The sequence below is a fragment of the Manacus vitellinus genome, unplaced genomic scaffold (assembly GCF_001715985.3).
Source record: "Manacus vitellinus isolate BGI_N305 unplaced genomic scaffold, ASM171598v3 scaffold_0_pilon, whole genome shotgun sequence".
NCBI lineage: Eukaryota > Metazoa > Chordata > Aves > Passeriformes > Pipridae > Manacus > Manacus vitellinus.
Window position 1 is genome coordinate 43,782,655 of NW_021938789.1, and position 24,198 is coordinate 43,806,852.

Genomic DNA, 24,198 nt, shown 5'->3' on the forward strand with positions numbered 1-24,198 from the left:
TGATCCACTGGCAGGTGCAGCATGGAATCATTTATTATTGCTTAGCTTAACAAACTGCATCTTAAATTATGATATTGATTACAATGCTGAATGAAAAGGCTGAGCTGGTGTTATAGTATTTGACACAAGCAGCATTTTAAAATGTTTATGCTGATTGCATGGTGCACCAGTTGTTGTTTCTGGAAAGCAATAATGGTGTTGCATAAAGTGCTAGGTGCTTCTGAATTCATTTACTGAAATTTTGATGTAAAAAATCAAAGACATTGTATGGCAAAAGGTGCTCACCCAGAGTTCATGTTCCCATTAACAAATACAAGCCAATGTTTGCTGTATCAGTTCACCAAATTAATGACATTAAAGCACAGCAAAAATACATTTGCAGCATCCCTAGTAAGTTCTGTAGGATTTCCTGACAGGATAAACATGTCTTCTCTACCCTTCTTTTTTTTCCTCCCCCCCAAACAAGCAATAAAAACATTTTGCATAAACAAATTCCAAATTGCAACTAATCATAGGAAAGCTGACAAATGTATGCTATGCTAGACTGTGAAAATACTAATCAAAGCAGCCTGTCAATTGTTAAAGTTAATGATTTAGATATGCAAAACTCTGACTAAATTTTTGTGGATAATTACATAATTATGCCTGGGTTAACACAATCAAAAATAGCAATTGCATGCTCCATCTTGAAATCACCACAGCAGTTCCCTACTATCTTTTAAAGGCCTCTTTACCTGTGTTTCCCCTGCACACAAATTGCAGTAGGGAAAGAAAAAAACCTGGGAGCCACCTGGGAAAGAAAAGCAACTGTGGTAGGTGCTTCCTGCCTACTCCAGTCACTCTTTGGCCTCTGCAAAAACAATCCCCTGGAGAACAAAGCATCAGCTAGAGTGGGTGAAGGTGTGGAAAAAGACAGCCAGATAACAGAGTATTGGAAACAGGAGAGTTATCGGCTGTACTGAGCTGCAGGAGCAGCACTTCTATCCATGGATTAAAATGTCTGTGACAATGAGTTTTTCCTCTGGGAGGCATTGAAGAGGAGGGATTTTATACTTTGTTTTAAAGGTCTTGCTATGGTGCAGGAACCCAGGACTGGCAAGGCTTTGGTAACTAGATAACTAGGTCATTTATTTTTTTGTTAAATTATCAACTCTTTCAAAAGTTCCTCTTGATCCCAGACAGTCCCCTCACAGGTGTTTGACCTAGAAGGGGTAATCAAGCTTTTCCATCCAAACGCCATCACTGTGAGCTATGAAATGACCCCTCCACCTGACCACATGCTTAAAACCTTTGCTGGGGTGCCAGAGAAAGGGAGGCTTTTGGTGGAGGGGAAACGAAAGAGGGTAAGCAAGCTAAATCCTATTGGGCACTGGTCTTTTTCCAGCTCCTTTGAAAATAGCTCTGAGTCCATTCTAAGTACTTTTGAAAAGCCTAGTCCTTGGAAAACTTGAATTTTTCTTGCTCCACTGTTTTTTCTTTCCTGCTTATGTTGGCTTCTTGTTCTTTTTTTATACTGGATCTAACTAATACTAACAGAGATTCCAGTTGTTGGGGATCTTGAGGAGGTGACACAGTATAAATAAAATGAATATTGGGCTCTTTGCTGAATGTCACACTGGCTGGGATGGGGTAATGGTAGTGATGGGGATTTAAAAAGTAATATATCTCTCGTGTAATTTTTTATAATAATTTTTCTATACAGTTTCCATTAAATAGATGAATGACCTAAATGAAAAAGAGAAATAACGTGAAAGCATAAAATCAGTCCCTGTCAAGAGCTACATAAAGAGAGTCAGGGCCCCAGCCTTCTGAAACTGGCTGCCTAAACTCCAGAATCTGCAATTGGGTGTTCATGTGGATTGACTGGCTTTAGTAGTGGCTTACTACTAGTGGGGATCTAACATACAAGGGAAGCAAATGCATATTGATGTAGATGTATTCCTAACACCAACCCCCTGCCCAGAATATGCTGTCAGAGTGGGCTTTAGATAATTGATATTATGGGGCCTATTATTGCTTTTGTTATATTTTCAAGTGGAACTATTAGAAATGCACTTGATGGGTTACTCAGTCTGGATTAAAGGCATGAAATTCAATAGTGTGGTTGGATGTCTGAATGAAACCCAAAATGTTGTTTTGGAAATTTCACAAGCGTCTGGGGAAATATCAGAAATCTGAGGTACTATTCACCAGTTTTACACTGCTTACTTCTGCTGCACTGAGGAAGCAAAAATAAACTTCCTGTACTTAGACAGATTTTAAACATTTTTCTACAAGACAGAAACCAGATGGAATATTTTCACAGCTGACACCAAAAATCACAGTTTTCGTGACTTCTGTGATATTGTGATTTATACGGGGACTTTCTGTTTCAGCAGCCCTAAGCAGCCAGCCTCTTGCCATTCAAGCTTTTAAACGTTATTTGGATTGGTAGGTCAAAAGATTGTATTAGCTGTGTGAAACGTGAAGTATCGTGATTTAGATGATAGTTCTGTGAGCTGTTCTGTTTCTGCATCTTGACTGTAAGTCATAATAATAAAATATGTTAAAAGTACACTGCTCCAAAATGGATAGCAAACCCTTAAATCATTTCTAGAAGCAAACAAGAAATTCTCATGTCAGGGAACAAGCACAAGCATTTAAGTATTTGCCAGATCTTTTAAGAGGGGGACGTGAATGGCAAAAGGCATTCTGTGGGGGCTGCACCTTTCACAGTCAGTATTTTCAGATGAAGATAAACCTGACAAAAAAGTGTTGAAGGTTTTTTCTGCATTTGGAGGAGTTGGGGAGATTTTTTTATGTTTGTTTGTTTTCCCCTCCTGGGAATTGAGAAGCCAAGTTGAAGCTGCTAGTAGACCAGGTAGAAGGAACTTGTGGTTTGTTTGGGACCTGGCAGAGCTGGATGCAGGCAGGGGTTTTTCTCCATGTCCTGTTTCATTTGCACTCTATTTGTGCCTGAATCAGCTTGTTGTTCTTTGCAGTTGAGATTCTTCCTGCCTTTATGGGAATTCATGGTTTCCTGGGAAACTTGTCTTGACCTCTACCTGAAAAAAACTTTGAAAACGCATTGATTTTTCTGTTTTTACAGGAATTTCTCTGTACACAAGAGCAGTATTTCAGCAACCCTGGTGGCTGCCTGCCTGTTTCCAGATGCAGTTCCAGACTTCACATTTTCCTTTCACAGTCTTAGGTGATGTGACTTTTGGCTGTGAGATATCCTTACTAGCTGGAGCAGCATGTTGGTGTCTTTGGTTCTAACAGTACTAAAGAGTTCAGCCTGCTGGAGGAGGCAGTGTTGGAGGTATTCCTTGTATGTGTGTATTTATAGGATCCTATACTCTGAAAATCCACTTCTCTCCCCATCCAAGAGAGCTGGTTTGCGTAGGGCTACAGAGATCAGAGAAGTGCCTCGTCTATAGTCAGGTGTTTGCTTAGAAAGGGATGTGTTGTTGCTAGGGGGTGTAATTTCATAGAATGGCTTGGGTTGGAAGGGACCTTAAAGATCATCTAGTTTCCATGGTGGACAGGGACACTTTCCACTAGACCAGGTTGCTCAAAGCCCCATCCAACCTGGCCTTGAACCCTTCCAGGGACTGGGCATCCAAAGCTTCTCTGGGCAACCTGTTCCAGTGATTCGCCACCCTCATAGTGAAGAATTTCTTCCTTATATCTAATCTAAACTTGCCCTCCATCAGTTTGAGGCCATTCCTCCTTGTCCTGTCACTACATGCCCTTGTGGATTTATTGTGTGAATCAAGGACAAAATAAATGGTTAACAGGTCAAGGGCAATGGTTACAGCTAGGGCAAGGGAAGGGCTCAGTTTGTAATATGTTTTTCCTGCCAAACGAGTTCTTAAGGCATACCAAAGTATCCTTCAGTCTTCTGTAACATATGTGCCAGTCTCAACTCCAATGCAATGGTCAAATGAATTAGCATTGGACCTCACTTATCCTGCACAGTGGAACAACTTGATGTTGTTTGGACCTGATGGGTTAGACTCATACACACCACTCCTCCCTAAAAAAAAGTAGAAATATGGTAGAGACAGCAGAGGAGGATAGTTAATAATTTATAGCAAGTGTTACTGAATTTTGTGCTAAATAAATATTGTTTCCAATGATATCTGCAGAAAATTGGCATACAATAAAACATTTGGTGATAGCATATGGAAGGAGGTGTGAGAGACAGTTGAAGAAGCTTTCCCCTTTTCTGTACGTGTTTATAATCTAGTGTCCATAACATTATAGATACTACATATTGAGACTGTCTGTATGCAACCTGGCTTACAAAATAAAAAAAAAAAGTGCTGTTATGAGTAGAAAATACTGCCATTCTCAGCATGTTATTTCCGATTTGGACCTTTTCTGCCTGTTTCTTCTTCTTTTTTTTTTTTTTCCCCATCCCCAGACAGCTTCAGTGAATACAGACACTGTATTACAAGGTTCATGCTAATGAACAGTTGCTTAGAAGGCTGTAGCACAAATCCATGGTGTTCTCCTACAGACAGTCACTGAAATCCAGGAAACCAGATTTTAAATATAATGCTGATATATATATATCTATAGGGCAGTTTAAACAAATGCAGCTACTTTTGCAAGATACTTCCTTTGGCTTCTCTGATCTGGCAAGTTTTATATATATGTATATATACACACATTCTTAAATCCCATGTATACTTGCTTTCAAGTCAATTGAATTACTTGTATATTTATATACACTGTGTTTTGAGGCCTTAAAACATAGAAGGACATTTGGCACTTAGAAAAATAGGGTTGGAAGGGACCTCAAGAAGTCCCCCTTCTGCAGAATTGGTTATATTTATGTCATTCATTGTGGAATTTTTTTCTAGGCTGTTCTTAAAAACATCTGGTGATAGAGATTCCAGATTCCATAGCTTTCCCAGGCTCTGTCCTAATCCTTCACTATCTTCATTATAAATGTTTTTCTGTAATGTCTGACCTGCATCCATCTTGCTGCAAAATAAAGCTGTTATTCTTCAAACTTTCTAACATGCAAGAACCTGCGTGTGACAAGCTTTTATACATTCAAAGCCTTAAGATTACCTTCCCAAGATTTCTTTTCTCTGAAGACCCCAAAGTTTTTCAAATCTTTTCCCCTGGACACATTTGCTGGACCTCTGGTCACTTCCATTGTTTTCTTCTGGGACTCTCCAATTAGACCATCTCTGCCTTGCACTCTTCTCCTCTCCATCTGCCATTGAATTTCAGCCCTTTCCTTGACACCTTGATGTTATTTCTCCACATCTCTTCAAACTCTGAGCCTTCATACTTGCAGTTGTCCTGTGCATTCCATTTGTACAGTCTGCAAGAACAGGAAGTGTGCTGCTTCGTGATGTCGTGGTTTAACTCCAGCCAGCAGCCAAGCCCCAGGCAGCTGCTTGCTCACTCCCCTTCCAGCAGGACTGGGGGGAGAATTGGAAGGGTAAAAGCTAAAAAACTCATGGGTTGGGATATACTGAGCGTGATGTCATATGGTCTGGAATATCCCTTTGGTCATTTGGGGTCACCTGTCCTGGATGTGTCTCCTCCCAGTCTCCCATGCATCCCCAACTTCCTTGCCAGTGTGGCAGTACAAAGAGCAGAAAAGGTCTTGGCTCTGTGTAAGCCCTGCTCAGCAGGAACAAAAACATCTCTGTATTATCAACCCTGTGTTCAGCACAAATCCAAAACATAGCCCTCCACTAGCCACTGTGAGGAAAATTAACTCTATCCCAGCTGAAACCCCTGGACATGGACAGATGATTTATCAAATACTAAACAGAATCATATCCACAGCAGTGTTTTTTAATCCTCTTGTCTCCCAGGGTGCCTTACTTTGACTATGGGCAAGCGATAACTTTCTCTATACATTATGTCCAACCACTTTTGTACCTTCTTGCAATTTTGTTCAGTCCATGTTTTCTTAGTGTGCATGTGAGTGACATTTGAGACAGCACCAAAAGCTTTACTGAATCAAGAAACGTGACATCTCCTGCTCTGCTTCTGCTACAAGGCCTGTTCCCATATGGCAGAAGGAAATTACATTGATTTGACAGGATTTATTCTCTAGAAATCCACACTAGCTGCTATTCATTTCCATGTTATCTTCTAGACACTTACAAATAGTTTGATTACTTGTTCTGGTGTTTTCTGAGGATTGAAGACAAATTGACTGACTTGTAACTCCTTAGTTCTTCCCCCCCCCTCTTTGTAGAGCTAGATATTCTGTTAGCTCTTTTCCAGCCTTTTGCTACCTCCTCTTCTATTCCTGGATTCTCAGAGGTGACTGTCTAGTGATTCAGAGAGTGAGCAAGTGGCCATGTAAGAGTCATGAGTTGAAATTCATTGTGCCCAATCAATCTGAAGACATCTGATTTATTTAAGGGCATTATAATCTGCTCTTTTTAGGCCATTATCTTGTGGCTACTGTGTCTTCTGTTCCTTGTCTGCACTGGCATCTATGTTCTGTAGAAGTTTCTCAGCAGCACTACCAATTCTCCTAAACTGTTTATTTTTGCCTTCCCTGAGATCTCTTGAGTTTGGGTCAACTGCTAGAGTTAAATCCTGCTATCATCAATTGTTGTGTTGCTCCCTGATCAAAGGAGACTAATTGGAGACTATGGAAAGAACCTCGATTTGTGGTTCTCACTTGGACAGTAGTTTTGCTGAAGTGTGAATTTAACTAACTGCAATAATGGGACCTGACCTGGGTTGTGATTTGGGATGCCTGCTGACCAACTCGTGTAAGGTGGGGTTTGAGCTGTTGTATTGACTTGTTTTAGCTAGAACAAATAGCTCAGCTGTCACTCAGGGAACTTAATGAATGCTTATGCCAAAGCATCTGCTCCTCTTTGTTAGAGATGAAGAATTTATTTTAGCGAATAGTATGTTTAAAGAATAAATTGACTGCACTGTATTTACCTCCTGAAGTTCTTGTTTGTGGCTCGTTTGTGGTGGCACTTTCTCAGTTGCAGTTCTTCAGTGTTGGTCAAGTGCCACAATGGTAGATTCATCCTTTACCTTCTTCCCTAAAAGAAGTAAGGAGCATCATTAGAAACTTGTGCACATTTTTGTACATAACAGTTTCCATGGTGTCAGTTTTTCTGTGGTCAAAAGAAGAATGTTCAATTGAGATTACTCTTGAGCTGGTAAAAATTCACTGTGTATAAATTCAAACTTTCTGTGCTAATTATAAAATATTTATGAGGACTTCTAGTTTCTTTCCTATAGGAGAGTATTTTCATTCCTATTGTATTTTTGCATAATCTATTATTCTGAAAGGAAGAAATGCAAAAAATCAGTAGCTGAGGTTGTAGTTTTAAGATGTGCAATGAGAGGCTAGGCTAAAAAACCTGCAATATTCTATACAATTTCAAGGGGTGTTCTAAGAAAATATGCCAATTTTATAGGGGCTCTTACAGAAAAATTCCAATTTCATGTGGATTCAGGTGAAAAGGTAAATTTCATGGGATTTCTGAAAATGTCTGGATTTCAGTGGTTCCGTGAAATCTATGACAGCCATGGAAAAATGCACAGTTCTTGTCATGGAGGAAATTTTTATTGCAGTTTGCAGAACTTTTATTTTCTGTGTACATCTGTTCCTCTGACACATATTATGCATTCTGGACCTCTTCCTCATATTGTAGTCTCTTCCTGTGAATATTTTACCCTTCTTGATGGATGCACAGTGCTCTGATCCTCAGATGATAGAAATCCATGACTGCCTACAAAGGAGGTTCAATGTGCGAGTGAGGGTGGGGAAAGGGCATGAAAATTAAGAAATACTAAATACAGGTCTATGGATTTCGTGGTAATACCAGCTTATTTTTTTGCAGTATAGGAGGGAAAATAATTAGGACTAAGGAATGGGAATGATTTATCATATTCAATGTGAGATCTAAGCAATGTAGCATCAAAAGCAACTTGCAATTTTTAAAATCTAAGCTTGTGTGGAGAGTTCAGCACAAGACCACCCGAGGAGCATATAAAGCTTCAGAGAGGAATGACTGTGTTGTGGCATCTCAATTTATCCTGTAAGGAATGCCCTCATTGGCTAGGACACAAGTGTGGCTGTAGCACACTTGTGTTGTTCCCTGTCTTCACAGAGGCAGCAGAGCTGAAATAGATCTTGCTTTTCAAGGAGAGAAATTAAGACACAGAGGAGAAAAGGAACGCATCCTCAGACAGGGCTTGAAAATCAATGGTGAGATGAGGTGAAAACTTACAGGAAGGCTGTGTTGGAAGGGCATGGGAAATGACAAAGAAAAAGCGTTATTAGGTAAGTGGAGGAATTGGAAAGGAAAGAATTGCGAAGCAGCTTAAGCCAAATCTATGTGAGGTTTTAAATAAAGAAGTCTGAACAGTGTCTTGAGACAAACAAGGAGCCAGCTGATTAGCTTTGATTTAATGATATTTTGGAACATCTTTGTTTGCATGAGCAGCCAGAACTGAGAAAATTCCTGATGGTGGAGATGAAACCTCTTCTGGGGAATTGCTTTCCTCTTAGCCAAGGGAAGATGTGGAGTGTCCTGGTTTTGGCTGGAGTAGAGTTAATTTTCTTCTTAGTAGCTGGTACAGTGCTGTGTTTTGCATTTAGCATGAGAATGGTGTTGACAACTCAGGGATGTTTTCCTTACTTTTGAGTGGTGCTTACACAGAGTCTCAAGGCCTTTTCTGTTCCTCACCCCACCCCACCAGCAAAGAGACTGGGGATGCACAAGGACTGGGGAAGGTACCCTGAGATTAGCTTGGCTGGTTAGAGCATGGTGCTAATAATGCCAAGGTTGTGGGCTTGATCCCCATATGGGCCATTCCCTTAACAGCTGGAATCGGTGATCCCTGTGAGTCTCCTCTAACTCAGAATGTTCTGTGATTAAGTGGATACACAGCCAGGACAATTGACTGCAAATGACCCAAGGAATATCCCATACCATATGGCATCACAGTCAGCCTAAAAGCTGGGGGAAGAAGAAGGAAGTGGGGGTCATTCAGAGTGATCATGTTTGTCTTCCCAAATAACTGTGATGTGTGATGGAGCCATGCTTTCCTGGGTATGGCTGAACACCTGCCTGCCTGTGGAAAGTAGTGAATGAATTCCTTGTTTTGCTTTCTTGTGTTCAGCTTTAGCTTTACCTGTTAAATGTCATCACCCTTTGTTATATTCTTTTGAACGAGATTTTGGTCTGCTGGGACCTAGAACTGCTTTTATCACTTCCTCATCAAACAACCTACAATCCAGCTCTCCTTTGCATTTGTGCTGCATGTTCAAAGCCAGGTTGGATGGGGCTCTGAGCAACCTGATCTAGTGGAAGGTGTCCCTGCCCATGGCAGGGGGTTAGAACTAGATGATCTTTAAGGTCCCTTCCAACCCAAACCATTCTGTGAACTGTTTTTACCTCAACCCATGAGTTTTCTTGCTCTTACTTTTTGATTCTTTCCCCCATCCCACTGAAGGGAAGTAAGCAAGTGGGTGCATGGAGCTTAATTGCCGACTGGGGTTAAACCATGACATGGAGAAATATTCCGAAGTACAGCAGAGTTGGTGGGACTATGGGTTATTACTCACACAGGAAAAGAGGAGGACATAAATTTCAGGGTCCTGAGTAATGTCATGTACCACTCTCACTTCCATGAGAAATGGGAAGCAGAAAGCTTACACTAAGGCTGGCTATTGATGCACATCAAGGCTTTTCTCTATTTAGTGAAGCCAAGGGGTGGTTCTGAGAGGAAAAGAACAAATTAAAAGCAACTTGTGTATGAGGGAGGTGTTTTTATTGGCTGCAGTGGACACAGGCATTTGTGCTGCATGTTATGCTGTTCATTATTGCCTACTACCCTCTCTCTTCACTGTACCTTATAAGTTCCTGGGGTCTGTATTCCCTTTTGCTCAGTTTCTGTAAATGCTAAACAGAATTTTGCCACATATAATGTTTTCCAGAGAAAACATCATCACCTTTTGTTATATTATTTTGAAGGAGTTTTTGGCCTGCTGGGACCTAGACCTGATTTTTCCCACTTCCCAATCAATTTACAATCCAACTCTCCTTTGCATAATCCTATTTCAAATATGAATAATATGAATCCTCCAGTTTGCCTGGTTATATTTCATCATTACCTTAGAGAAGAAGGGCAGGGCTGCTGCCAGGATGCCTTTGTACAGATTTTCTCTGCTGAAATCTAGTGAAGAAACTGTAGTTGTCTTGATAACATATTCAAGATTTTTTTTTTCCCCTCTTTTCCTAGCTCACAGTATCAGCAAGTTGTGGCTGTGCATTTTTCACTTGCAGTAGATAACAGCCTGCCCACCTCATCTTCAAAGGGTACAGGTCAGACAAGGTCCTACTGTCTCTTTCTCTGGCTGCAGCTTCCTGATATATCTGGCTCTGTCTTGGTGACCCTCAGATCCCTGCAGTGATGCCTATGTCACCTTTAGTTTTAATGAGCTTTTCAACATAGGAAAGGGGTGTTCAGCTCGAGTACATCAAAGTCCAGAAAGAGATGTCTGTAATAGGATTGATCAGACAAGCCTGTAGGTCGCGGAGCCAGCACAAGAAGCTGTGGGAGGTCAGAGTGAGTGGTCTGCATCTGGCCTCTGTCGTAGTGACCTCTCCTTTGCCAGGGAGCTGAACCAAGCTCTGCAGGGTGGATTACCAGCAGAGCTTCTCCAGCCCCACTCTTTGTGTATGGCAGGGCAGGATTGGAATTTGTATCTCTTTGGGGCTCCCGTGCTGCTCCTGGTCCCTGTGGTGTAGGAATCAAAGCTATGTGATGTCTTGTGGGGTCAGAACAGGATGTGTTGGTACTTCTAGTCAAGAACATAGATCAGTTTTGTTCTTTGAAACTTTCTAGTTGCTCCTTTTCCTTGCATACGTTGTATGCTTGCCTTATATGTTTTGTCAAGTCAGGTAAGAAGAAAAAGTCCACACTGTATATGTTTTGGCAGACTGTCCCTTTTTCCCCAGGAGCAATTTGTGCCAATATGTAAGTATTCTACCAACTAAATATACATGGCTAATTTCTACAGATTTATTCATGCTGATGGGCCCTGCTTGCTGAAAGTGTTCTGTTCACACCAAATACTGCAATCCTGACCGTGCATTTGTGGATTAGCACGCTTGATTAAACATGCATACAGAACTGGAGATCACAGTGCAAGGCCATGGACTATCTGAGCCTTTAATCTCAAATGTACCCCATGGATAAGGTAGAATGATTAGTATCATCACATGTAACCATATAATTTTACCTCTCAACCCCCTTGATTATCCCCACTTTGGGAATCCCCAAAGATCCATGGAGAGTTGTGAGGCCCCAGGATGCCCGAGTTCACATAAGCAGAGACCCACATTACCTGTGGTGGTGGTTCTTTCCACCAAGGGAGAGCTAGGTGATAACCCAGCTATTTTCTTTTAGGTGCTTCCTTTCAAAATGGTCAAAGGCAGTGGGACTTGGAGTGCCCGACACCCTGCTGTTTGCATGGATCTGACATCGTCATTTCTTCTCCAGAGTAAGTTGGCTAAATTAATTTGATTTTAAAGAAGTGAAGCACTGAGACTGTGCCTGACATTTTCAGAATTCCAGGACGCTCTGTTCCCAGATCAATATGCTGATTTAGTAACATAACTTATGCTCAGGAAGGCCATGTGACACTCCCAGACCCATCTATCTTAGTCGAGCATTTCTATTAGAGCTGTGCAAATCCTTTCCAGGACTGCAAGTGAAATTTTACAAGTTTCCCAGTAGAAAGGGATAGTGTGGAATTACAAATACCCCCCTGCCCCCCAATCACACACCAGATTTGAATATACCCCTTTTCTCATGTTTGAGTCTCAAGCAGGCCCTGACACAAGACCATCTGTGTGTTGCTTGTGGTCAGATAGACAGGCGCCCACATCCATAGATGTGCAGATGTAACAATAAGAGCCTACTGCCCATCAAATGTGCACTTGCATATGCAGATAAAGAAGAACATTTTTAAGCAGGCGCTTTTGGGAATTAAAAAGATGTACTTGAAAAGGTAAAAGGGTACCTCAAGAGAGATTTAAGTTCTTCACATACTTAAATAGAATCAGAACAGCGCACAAATGTTGTCTGAACTTATCTACACACAAACAAACCCGATACCATTTGGTCATGTAACTCATTTAATATATATCAAAAGTATTTGGCTGTAGGCCAGTCGTGTTTAGAATACAGAAACAGCACATTGGAGTCAGCGATGGTTGAGTCACTCAAACAGAAAGTGACTTAAGGACACAGACAATGTGAATGAACTTCTTATTCTGGCAAAAGTATTGATAAAAGTATATCAGGAAAAGTGCTATTTTCTGTGTTAAACAGCTGTAGCTTTCTTACATGACACAATGCTTTGAGTTTGTACTTCCTTTTACTTCAAAGATGCTGGCTGCTGAATCTCCTAGTAGTGCTAGAAAAATCTTTGTGTGTTATTTATTTCGAGGTGCACAGAAACTCCGTTTTAAATAACGAGACATTTACTTAGTTGATTGTAGCAATGAAGCTGCCTACCTTCTAAACTGATACCACTTGTTTCAGTATTGGCCCAGCTTTCTCAAGTACCATACTGCTTACCTGTAGGGACATTTGCCTGACTACAACTTTTAAGAACAGCTTAAATTTATGCTGGAAAGTGTCTGCACCTTACCAAAGGATACCAATTTTCTTCTGAGTGCCTTTTCTTACTCTAAGTAGCCCAGGTACTCCTGAAGGTATCACATCTTTTATGTCCTATACAATTGCTGGCAGAGCCTTGTACATCAGAACCCTTTGTGCTCACCAGGGAACCAGGATTTGAAGGATCACTAAACTTAGCCATTTTGTATATCAGTCCACGAGGCAGCACTTTAATCATGTATTTTCAAGGTTAGAGTGTTCATTTTGGCCTCATACTTGCTAAGTGGCATAGAGATGTTATGCATGGTACATGGTAATGCTATAATTTATTGCTTTCTAAAAGCCACCCAAAGTATTGCACTGTAATCAAATAGCACTTCTTGATGACATTGTGTGCTCCAGATATATCCTGAACCAGGCTGACACAAATAAGTCATTTAAAGGTGCATAGCCAATCAGAAAATCTTGCTAAATGGAAGATTTGTGTATAAGCAGTTTTCTATGTTTTTAAATTATGGCTTTGTCTTAATGAGACATGTGCTAACAATGAAGCTATGTATATGTATTTGGTCTGTCCCTGTTATTCTCAACAAGGTAACTGATATGGCCATATTCTGACCTGCAACATGGGACCAGCATGAGGTTCGTTTGTCCCGATGAGGAAGAAAATAGTCCTGTTACTCCTACTCCTTACTTGACTTTGGTTACTGAGCAAAAAAACAGTTTTTATACTGGGGAAAAAAAATCAGACAACTCAAACAGAAGATGAAAACTGCCCTCAAAGCAGCTAACTGGTTTTTTGGTTGGTTGGTTGGTTGGTTGGTTGGTTTGGTTTTTTGGGGGCTTTTTTGCCTTTTTTTTTTTTTTAGCTGTAGAACCTGTGAATCTTCCAAAATCTAACAGTTTTCTGCTTCAGTTGGTTCTTACAAACATTAGCAGGTTACTTTAGATATTATGGAGGGCATTAGTTTTTGTCAGGCTTATATAATTTAAAATGTCTCCTTTCTCTTTTGTTACCCTTTGAATGTCACTCCTGATTTCCCCTTTTTTTGTGAAGAGCCTCAAATGACCACTTCCTACCCTACCTCCAGGAACCCCAGCTGAGCAAGTTCACAGTTTGTAATGCTTCACCACTTAGCTTTGCTGAGGTACTTCTCACTCCTTGAGTGGCCAGGCTTCGGCCTGTGCTGCCTTCCTGGCTCTGCCAGACATTTAGTGCTCAATGCCTGCTTGTTGTACATTGTACAGCCCAGTCCAGGCATCCTTTCTGCTACACTGTCCTGCCACTCTCCTACCAATTATGGGAGCTGCTCTTTCATGCCTCAGGGTACCTTGTACAGCACCTTCAGGTATGGAAAACAGCCTCAATTTCTCTTGATTACAGGAGATGGCTACATCTCAGCACATCTTTTTGCTGTATTTCTGAGACTACTGGAGAGGTATTTGTAGGGGTGGGCCAGCCACCACCTCTTTGTGAGGACAGACAACGTTTACAAAGTGTCTGCTGGATTTTTAGAGCTCTCTTCATTACCCGTCATTAATGGTAACAAGTAAACAAAGTCACAGTGTATTCCGTAATACACCTAATTCTAGCTGTAATAGCTCTGGGTCTTTGTAGAAATGTAACCTGTATCCTGGGAAACAGTGGACCAAGTTTGACATTGCAAGTATGTCCAAAAATGTAAATACAACTGTTGCACCTTAATTTGCAGAAATGTAGTATTTAGCTACGTCTGATATATTTTAAAATGCTTTTCAACATAATTCACTTGAAGATAATTTATTTTGTAAGACAACTTGGCCAATGCTACAATTCTTGGAGTCCTGTATTCTGCAGCATAAAGAGAAGCTGGCATATTTATGCCTTCTGAAGCCAGTGGAAGTCTGTGTGTTGACTTTCACAGGGCTCTGGATTAGATCTTTAATGAACATCTCCTGATATCATTATGGGAGCAAATATTGGAACAGCATCATGAAAACTTCAGATTTTGTTGATATGAAGGATTTATTAAATTTTTTTTAGTTCATAGAGTAGTTTGAAAATTGCTTCTTGAAAATTGCTTCTTCACCTGCTGCTCTGTTCATGCTTATCCCACAGTGACCTGAGCCACTCAAAAGAGTATTTAGTCAGAAAGAAGCTGAGGCTGAGATTAGGACGAATGAAGGAACAGTGCAATATAAAAGCAACCAATTGTTTTGAAGCAAATAGACAAGCTGCAAATCCAGAAATCAAATCTGAATGTGCCCAAAGAGATGCGGGGAGAACTTCTTGAACCTGATGATTTCAGAAGTGTGGCATGTTGGGTATCAGAGAACCTAATAGTTTTGAAATGTAAACACACAGTATGTAAAACATAAACCACAGAATTAATGAATCATGTTAATTTCACACTGCCCCCGCTTTGGACTAATTAGTGCAAATTAAATGCTGCACTTGTCAGGCAGAGCAGTTTGTGCACCATGTATTGCATTAGGAACTATTTTTGGATCCATTTGCACAATGTGAAAATAGTGTGAAAATATTTTTATTTCAATTAGTGGTAGCTTTACAGTCATTAAAAGATTTCTTTAATAGGCTTAGACTCCCATGGCCTGCACAGCTGCATGAGGTCTGGTTTGTATTTAAAGGTGGGAAAAGACGTAGTGGGAAGGAGGACATTTAGCTGACTGGATTTACTTAATTAGCCCCCACCCCATTCTAAAATACCAGACCAGCTGATCAATTATCTGTCCCTTCGTCAGAGGCCAATTGCTTAATTGCAAATTATCCCCAATAATTACAGAGCCAAATAACTACTGGATTTATTCCTAATGAATGTGGAAGCCCTTAACAAGGATTTAAATGTACCCACCAGGATTACTCGAAATCGACAGCTATCAAAGAGCTGGAATCTGCCACTCTCACTTGTGTGGAGGAGAACGTCACTCTGCTTATTTTCTGTTCGTTTTCAGTGAGAGTCAGGGAAGTGAAGATGCTATGTCCATAATCTGTAATGTTTTTAGGGTCTAACATTTCCATTGTTTCAGTGAGACAGACTGAAAAAGAGAGATTACCAAAAATGAGAAAGGCTGTCAGAACACGGGATGCTGTGAAGTTGGGGCAGAATATAGGACAGAGCATGGAAATACTGCTTTTGCTGAAATGAGATGGAGCTCTGCCAGGCAGCAAAGAAAGGGATTGTCAAAACAGCAGCACACTCTCCCTCAGAGGCATTCCTGGTGTGGGAGAGGAGGGTCTGCCCACTGCAGGGACAGAGGCCTTCCCTCTCGGTGGGATGCTGTGCTGGGAACTGGCCGGCAGCAGCAGGGGTGTAATTAGCACTGACACAAAACACGAGGCAAAGCTTTTGATTCTTGCTTTTCAGTTTTGACAGAGAAGAAAAACATAAGAAAGGTGGTTTTTTCTTTTTTTGCCTTTTGCTTTTTCCCCTCCCCTCTCTCTCTCCCCCCCCCCCCCCTTAAATAGCTTTCTCTTTTCAAATTACCTGAAATCACTGGGTATGTGGGCCGTGTTCCATGGCGCTGCCCACTCCTCCACACTTGTCAGCCTGGAAACAAGAGGTGTACTTTATTGAAATACTAAACGAAATGAGAACAGAAATTTGAATATAATGCTGTGTCTGCTCATGGGCAGGTGAAGAAGACTCTGTAGCTGAAGAAGTAACAGAAATTTGGAGTGTGACAGAGGAAATAAACTGAATGCAAAGAAGCATGCAGAGGGGAGCTAAACTACACAACATGATGCAGGTAAATTAAAGTGGATTAACTGTTTTTGAAATGGAAGCTCAGCATCTGTCTGTTCTTTATCTTCCTTATACTGATACCAGAAGTCCAGTTCGGAAATCTGCGTGCCACTGTGCTAACCACAGTAAAAACACTGTAACTCTGTGTCTCCCACCATCATTGCCCAACATCTAAACAAACCCATTCTCTCAGTTTTTATTTGCTTTTTCACTCCTATGTTGCCTGCTCTTTGTAGGTCATGTGTAAGCAATTTTTTCTGCTGCTTTTTCTAGGAGGTTAAGTAATTAACTTGGAGGAGAATAGAAAGCTGTGATCTTACCTCACTTTGAAAGGCTGTTTCCTGAGATTTCTGCAGCATGCTTTTTCCTCCCCTGAAATTTCTTACTCTGGATTCTTGCATGGGGAGTTGATATTCTTGACATCAAAGCCCCAACTGGGTCTTTAATTGGGAAGCATCCTATGGTATATTATACTCCTAAAAGGATTTTAACAATGACAAAATAAGGCATGATAAAATATTGGACTATTTGAGGGTTGTTTCTTTAATGGCTGTGCCCTGTCTACTTGTATCCTGGTAGGATGGTTGTCAAAGTTTGCTAGTGCAAACAGAGCCTTAAAATTTCAGATTGTGCTTAATGGCTCAGTGGTTAGAGGACACAATCCTGAAGTTTCTGAAGCATGTCTGGATCTTCTGGATGTCACTACGTGAAATAGTGACCCCATAACTGGTATAACCTTGACTTGTCTAAAATCTGGGTTTATTTAAAATGTAGCTGGTCCTCAAATAATGACTTCAGTACCATTTGTTGTTTTCATATATAACTTTAAGTAGCTTCTCTAGTCTGTCTGTGCTGTTGTCAGTCTGTTGTGTTTGCTCCTTACAGGGTTAATTAAGAATACACTCTTGTTCCTACACATGGAATTAGCATGTTAAAATCAATGTGAATTTCTGTCTACACCACTTGTTCACAGAAAGGAACTGGATTTATTCTCTGTACCAGATGCTGGTAATGGGGTGGGGAGGAATAATCATCCATACATTCTTTTAAACGGAGCAGATCTTTTCTTTCCTATTTTTCTAAGTGATATACCTTACCCTTAAATGTTTTTATTATCAGTTTCTCATTCCTTCCTCCTTGGTTTCTTTTTCCCTTTAATACACATCCCAGTCTGCACTGCTGTTTGCTCTTCTTAAGTTGTGATGTAGTCTTGACTCTTATTTGTATTAATACCTGTTTTCAGTATTTGCACCCCTGAAATAAATGCCCATATGGTTAAGGGTGCCAGAAAAATCCAGCACTGTTGATTTTTCTTCTACTTTCCTTTTTAGTCTGGAACCAAAGCATCTTCCTTCCAGCTTCCTCAACTCCCTTGTAATTTGTTTAGCATGAACACTTTTCTGACAGCAATACTAGGTGCAGGCACATTACCTTTTTCTTTTTTTTTATTTAGATCTCTCTTTTCCATCCTATCTCTAATGTGGGGGATTTATGCATCAGAAATCATTGTAAAGCAACCTTTTCCTCAGCCCAGTGTGAAGCGTATTTCTCAATGAATCCTCTCCCATGTTCTTTGTCTTGTCACAATAAACAACCAACAGTTCCAAACAATATTGTAATTAAAATTTCCTCAAGGAATAGTTGTTGTTATGGATACTGTTAAGTTTGCTGAGAAATGTCAAGGGGTTACTGAGGAAGGAGAAATAGAAGATAGTAACCTGACCCACTGCCCCCGGGAGGGCGGCTCCTTATAACGCGGCCCGGGGGGGCGCTGCCCTGGGCTCCGGCCGGAGCATCCCTGGAGCTGCCGGATGGACACGGCTCACCGGGGTTACCCCTGTGTCCGGGGCACCTTCCCGCCCTCACCATCTGCGTCGTTCGTGCTCTGGGATTGGCAGGGCCGTCTGGGCCGGGTGCCTTCTCTTGCCGGGATGACAGTCTGCGTGTCTCTTGGGTGTTCGCTGCTTGCTCTGGCTCACAGCCTCAGAGAGGACTAGCAGATTAGAGAGGAACCCCCCCTTTCCCACTTCCCCCCTTTCTTCCCGCTGTAGCTTCAACTGCTATTGCCTATACTAAAGTAAGGCTCTACAGGAGCTGTTAGCTATATATACATCTAAATTTACTTTATAGCAGGTTTGTTTCTTAAGAAGTCATTAAAAAATTGGCAGAAAACATATTTGTTTCTGCTCAGGCATTCGACTCCCACCCTGTATTTTAACTCCTCCTAAATGAAAAGTAAAGGGTAGCAGAGCAGCAGTCTCTGCTGTGAGTATATATTCAGGGAAATCAGGGAATCTCTGCGAAATAGATACTGGTTCACCCAAGACAGAGGCTGTGGCTTTGCTTCAACACCATATTACAACATTGGATCTGCTGGCATTGCCCATTAGGAAGGGCAGCGGTCTGCCCAATAGCTCTTTAAAATGCTTAAAATCAGATTGCAGGGAAGAGCGGAAACCTGGGGCATTCTGGGAAGTCCTGGAAAGTCCTACATACAAAAGCAAGGAAAGTCTAGAATGAGCAAAAGGAGAAACAAAGCTTGAAAAACAGTTAAAATAGGGAAAGCACAGAATGGCCTCTCAAGTGCTGTGAAGGCCTCTTGTATTTGAATACCTCATTAAGCAGCTGTGTAGGAACTGAGAACCTAAATATCTTAAAATATGATCTCAAATAACTCAGATTTTAAGCTGTCTGGAAAGGGAAGTGATCTCCGGTTTCAGGATATGAAAATGCGGGATGAACAGTTACTTTCCACTCCATGTCTTTAAGATTTGTCTCATCAATCATAAACCTAGGAAATTATAGTAAAGATTTAAATTCTGTACAGCTCTGTACGGGTTCATTCTGAGAAATACAGAGCGAGAAGGGATGTTAGAGGTCCTACTTTATGAATTAAATATCTTGTAAATGGAAGTTGTATCCCGTGAAGGGATTGGCTCTGAACACGTGTAGAGCTGTACAGGACAATCCCCATGCTCGGTTAGGTGGGGATGTGTACGTCCCTTGTGAGATCAAGGCACATCCTGGTTCAGCCTGGAAAATCTCAGAGGCTGGGGCAAAAGCATTCAAGCTGTACAGAAATACTCCTACCCGATGAAGGTACTTCAGTCTTCTATTCCTTTAAAAAGACAAACCCAACCTTTTTCATTCAGTCCTAGGCTGACAGATTTGGAGTTTTAGGAGAGATCTGCTTTTGGCTTATGATGCTGAACCAAATTTTGAAATAGAGGGGAGAAAAAAAAGCATTCCAAAGGCAAAATTGGAGTTAATGCTAAAAAATTTCAACATATAGACAAAATTGTAAGTGACTAAGAATAGGAATTTAAAAACTACTCTGCCCTCTCAGTATGTTGCTACCATGACACTACAGTAATTTATTGCTGCAGAACATTCCCTTCTAGAACTCTAAATATTTTAAGGAATTTCAATTACATATTGCAGGGGAACATCTTTAAAAGCATTCAGGTTTTCTAGCTTTAGGGACCTTAGAGGAATCTATATGCATAAAAGCAAACAAACCCAGTGAGAAATGTACACTGTTTAATTAAAATACTAGATTTTGGGACTTTCTTTTTCTTACTAACCGTGACTTACTAAGGAAAAAAAATCCTTTAATAAAATCCTTTAAGTGTACAGATAGATTTTTTTTTTTTCTTCAGAGCTTTGTACAAGTGGCTTGTATTGTCACTGACAAAAAAATTCATAGACTTGGGTGTATTTTTTGCTCTTTTCATATGTTAATGAGTTATGGACTGTTTTGCACCATTTATATGATCAGCAGTTTAAATGCTCATTGTCCTGAGAAATGTTGAATTCATTATGAGAGAGAGAAGTAATAGATTCAGTATCTTCATCTCGGTAATCAATTGTTATGATAGATGCTCAGTGACTGTGGATGCAGGCAGGGAGGAGAGCTGCTCAGTGAAGGAACTGCCACCCTCGGTGACAGTCAGAACTCACTGGCTCTCAAGTTTCATAGGGAAACACACAGGTTATTTTTGCTGCATTGGTATATGTGACTAGGAGTTGCAGTTTCGGGGCTGTTGCAACAGAGTTGGTACTTGCAACACAAAACAACACTCTTCTTTGCACTCCATACGAATCTTTAATGATTTCAAAGAGTATGATTAAAAGGGGAGGAAGGCTTAGATACTTGTTAAGGACTCAGTTATAGGTGGCACTCCTGTACTGCTTGTCTCTGCAGTGCAATGTAAACTACTTCACAGGAAAGTAGTTCTATGTAAAGCATACTTCAAAATTTCAGTTTGGGAGGCAGTAAATAGTGTTTCTGTTTTCTGACTGGCATTTACTTGTGAGCCGAAATTTTTCTGTGATGTTCTCTGCTTCGATGCTGAACATTTTGTCTGCTTTGTGAAGCTGCATAACATAAGTGACGTCTCAATCTTTAGAAATGGATGTTTGCTTCCTTTCAAAGTCTAAATGGAGACCACTGCTCATAGATAAAAGTCAAAAGAAGTTGTGAGAGGGTTAAGCTCTACCATAATGATAAGTAACAGAGGCCTTTTGGGGAGTAATGCAGAAATCATGATGCATCAGAAAAGACGTGCTCCTTCCTTCTTGATTTCTGTCGTATCAGGAATCAGCACTGAAGCGAGGGAGGAAGGGAAGATCTTGAGCATGATTCTGGGCCTTGTGGACTAGACTTGACCACACAGCTCAGTGAAGTACTCCATTTCCACTTGCGCCAGTCTAGCTTCTTCCACTGGGTACAGCAAGGCATATGCTCTGCAGGAGCTGATGGGGAGCTGTGCTTCTCTCTTACATAGGTATGACCAGTACTAAAAATTCATTTCGAGTTTTGATCACAGTGACATCAGTGTTCTTCTAAAATCAACCGGCAAAGAAAATGTAGCTGAGGCTATTTTATGTTTATGATCTCTCATATATGTGATCTCAGCGGTGGGACCTGATGCTATCGGTGCCCTAACTCAAAACATCTCTCAGCAGGCACTCAGCTCACCAGCCCAGCCTGAGCTGTATGATACTAATTAATTCTAAAGAAGGCTAAGTGGATTCTGGGTATGATATTATTAGTACTGAGGTAATTGGGTGACACACCAGAAGGATTTGAAATTGCTAGCTCAGTTATAAGCGTAAGGGACTCTGGCTTGTTCTTCCTTAAATACCCTCTTTCTGTATTCCCTTGGCTCCAGAATATTTACCTGCCTAATTGTTGTTTGTAAATCGAGGCTCTTCCCTCTCCCCCACCCCCTAAATCTTCCTTAGGTGCCGAAAGGAAAAAATAGCATACAAGGACGTGGCTGTGAAGCATTACTTTTCTGTTCTGCCTCTCTGTGTAGAGCTTTTTGTGGCACTCAGGGGTGCAGTAGGGCTTGAAGAGTCCAGACAGTGTACCAAGGCATATTCCTGTAGGACATCACTAGAGATCCCTGCTCGTAAACCCTGCCTGCAGAGCTGTAACAGGAGAGAGAAAAAGAGAGAGGGAAAGAGAAAGGGAAAGAGGTGAAGCAGGGAGAACACAGAGGTGTGATTAAGGACTTACAGAGAAGACAGAGGGGAAAAAGCTGAGAGAGAGAACATAGTGAACAGACTGAGAGATGGGAAACAACCTCCCAGGCCCAGATGAAGACAAAGGGGCTGAAACACAGAGTAAAGGGAAAAAGATAATTGCAATTCTGGGTTACTATATTAAGACAAAAAGCTGGGCCAGTCCCAACCAGCCTATGTGAAAAGTCTAAGAGCTGGCTGGGAATCAGGAGGCAGAGGCTGTGAAAAGAAGGGAGAGATGGGAGAAAGAAGTTGGCCATGAGAGCAAGAAAATGCTTTTTGAGGGACTGAGAATTGTTCAGCTGGGAAGGTGCATTTGGTTGTTGGTTAAATGCTCAGAAATCTTCAAAGAGAGATAGAAAAGGCCTTTTGCAAAGAGGCAGTGTGAAGAGCTTTGCATAGAGATCACTTTTAACAAGGTAAAAAGGGTGGTGATTTAATTCATGTCCAGCATTGTGTAAGTGCTGGACACTTACCACAATTTAATCTCAGGTCACTTACCTGGGTATCTAAACATGGATTTAAGGGCACAACTTTACGTGTGTGAAAGAAGGAGAAGCAGAGTAGGGAACTTGGTCTACTTATGTTGCTGGTGTAAATGTCTGGAAATCACACTTGCCTGGGTGGCAGAAGGCACAGATTACTGTTGTTTTAGTAGATTGTCACCAACTCATATTTTCACTCTTCAAAACAGGAGAATCTGGGATAGCGGAAAGAGAAGTCAGTGGAGCTCTTGCAAGCCTTGCTAATGCAGAATATTCCTGGATGTTTTTAGTTATGAATCAGCTTCATCTTGGTTTCTAATGAATGATTTAAAAACTAGTGCCCATTTGTGAGAAGCACTTTTATACTGATAATATTCCCATCTGTGTTGTTAGTCTCATTTATTTCTGTGTTTGGCTACTTTCTTCGGACATGTACAGCCTAAAATTGAACTCAAATTCTATGCCACGTATGGTGTTAAATACCAATTTTAATGCAAGTTTTTATTGTATTTATCTATGGCTGAACAAAAACTAAAGAATCCAGGCAACATTAAGAGGCTCCTTAGAATTTCACCAGTCCCCTCATTCTGACTAGTGATGCCATGAGAAATTGGAAGTGGGATAAGTGAATGGGGCAGGTTAAGGGAGTTGGAGGACTCCCTTTCTTCTCTTCAGTTCCTTGCAACTTGCATTAAATTATAGATAAACTCTTAATAAGAACAAAAGAGTAAAAGAGTGACAGCTGAATTTTTAGATTCTGATGACCTAAAAAATTACTTTAAAGACATAAGGAAACATAAAGGATTGAAATATATGACTGTAAACATCCAGACATTGTATTGTCTTTTCTCAGATTCAGCTTCTGATATACACATTCATGAATAGCCCATTTCAGTGACATTACTGGGACAAGATTCCTATGGGTAAAATTCTTTTTACTTCACTAATATCAGTTAAAGTCAACATTTCTACACAGATTTGAACTTGCTTGATGAATTTTGTGAGGTTTGTGTTATGCATAGAGCAAGATGTGGGTGCTGTCACCAATGGGTATATATTGGAATGTGGTGGCAAATACTGACTGCTGCGTGGGGAGATGGCTCAAGTGCAGAGTAGTCCTTGACCAAGCAGCGAAGGACTCTCTGAGGTGTCCCCTGTGGGGAGGAGCAGGAAGGGAGTTTGTGAGTGGAGAGCATTGCAGAACAGCAGCTAAGGACTCCGAGGAAACAGGTACTCAGAAAAACACTGAATGCCTGAAAAGCAGCTCAGCAAACACTTTTCTATGAAGTTGAAAGGAACTATGAGCAATAGGCAAGTAGCTTTACTAATATGGTTTGTTCAACAAGCTAACATTAAGCTCAATGAGGGAGTAAGAAATTGTTAGCAAGCCACTGCAGAAACGTGAGGAATATTGCAGCTGGAAAGCATGAAACTATGCAACTGCATATAATACAAATATTAGTTTTCTATGAGAGGCCAAAACAAAGGGGGACACTTGAAACACATAGATTTAAGACTTAGGAGTTGCACAGGTGATTTGGAATCCTTCCTTCAGAAACAGATTGTAATGGGCATCAGAGACCCAAACTGTTAATAGGAATTGTCGACTATCCCAAGTTAAAGAAACAGTAAGGATGGATGAAGGAGGCCACAGCGCAGAGGCAGACCAGACTGCAGATTCTGGAAGGAAAAACCAAGGCAGTGATCCCTTCAGTTGGGGCCACAGCCCATCACAAGCCCACGGGAGTGCAGGCGGCAGAGCAAAACTGATGACTCCAAGGGGAAATGTGCCAAACATACACAGAGCTCTC

The 24,198-nt window shown here is 41.0% G+C and overlaps 1 long non-coding RNA gene across 1 annotated transcript in view; it reads left to right on the forward strand.

Annotated features, from left to right (window-relative positions):
* The window catches only part of LOC115307748, a 71,320-nt gene that overhangs the window by 14,152 nt on the left and 32,970 nt on the right, over positions 1-24,198 (forward strand). Inside the window, exons 2-3 of the long non-coding RNA XR_003916097.1 lie at positions 11,413-11,506; positions 16,265-16,377. This is a non-coding gene — a long non-coding RNA (uncharacterized LOC115307748). The remainder of the gene's footprint in view (positions 1-11,412; positions 11,507-16,264; positions 16,378-24,198) is intronic.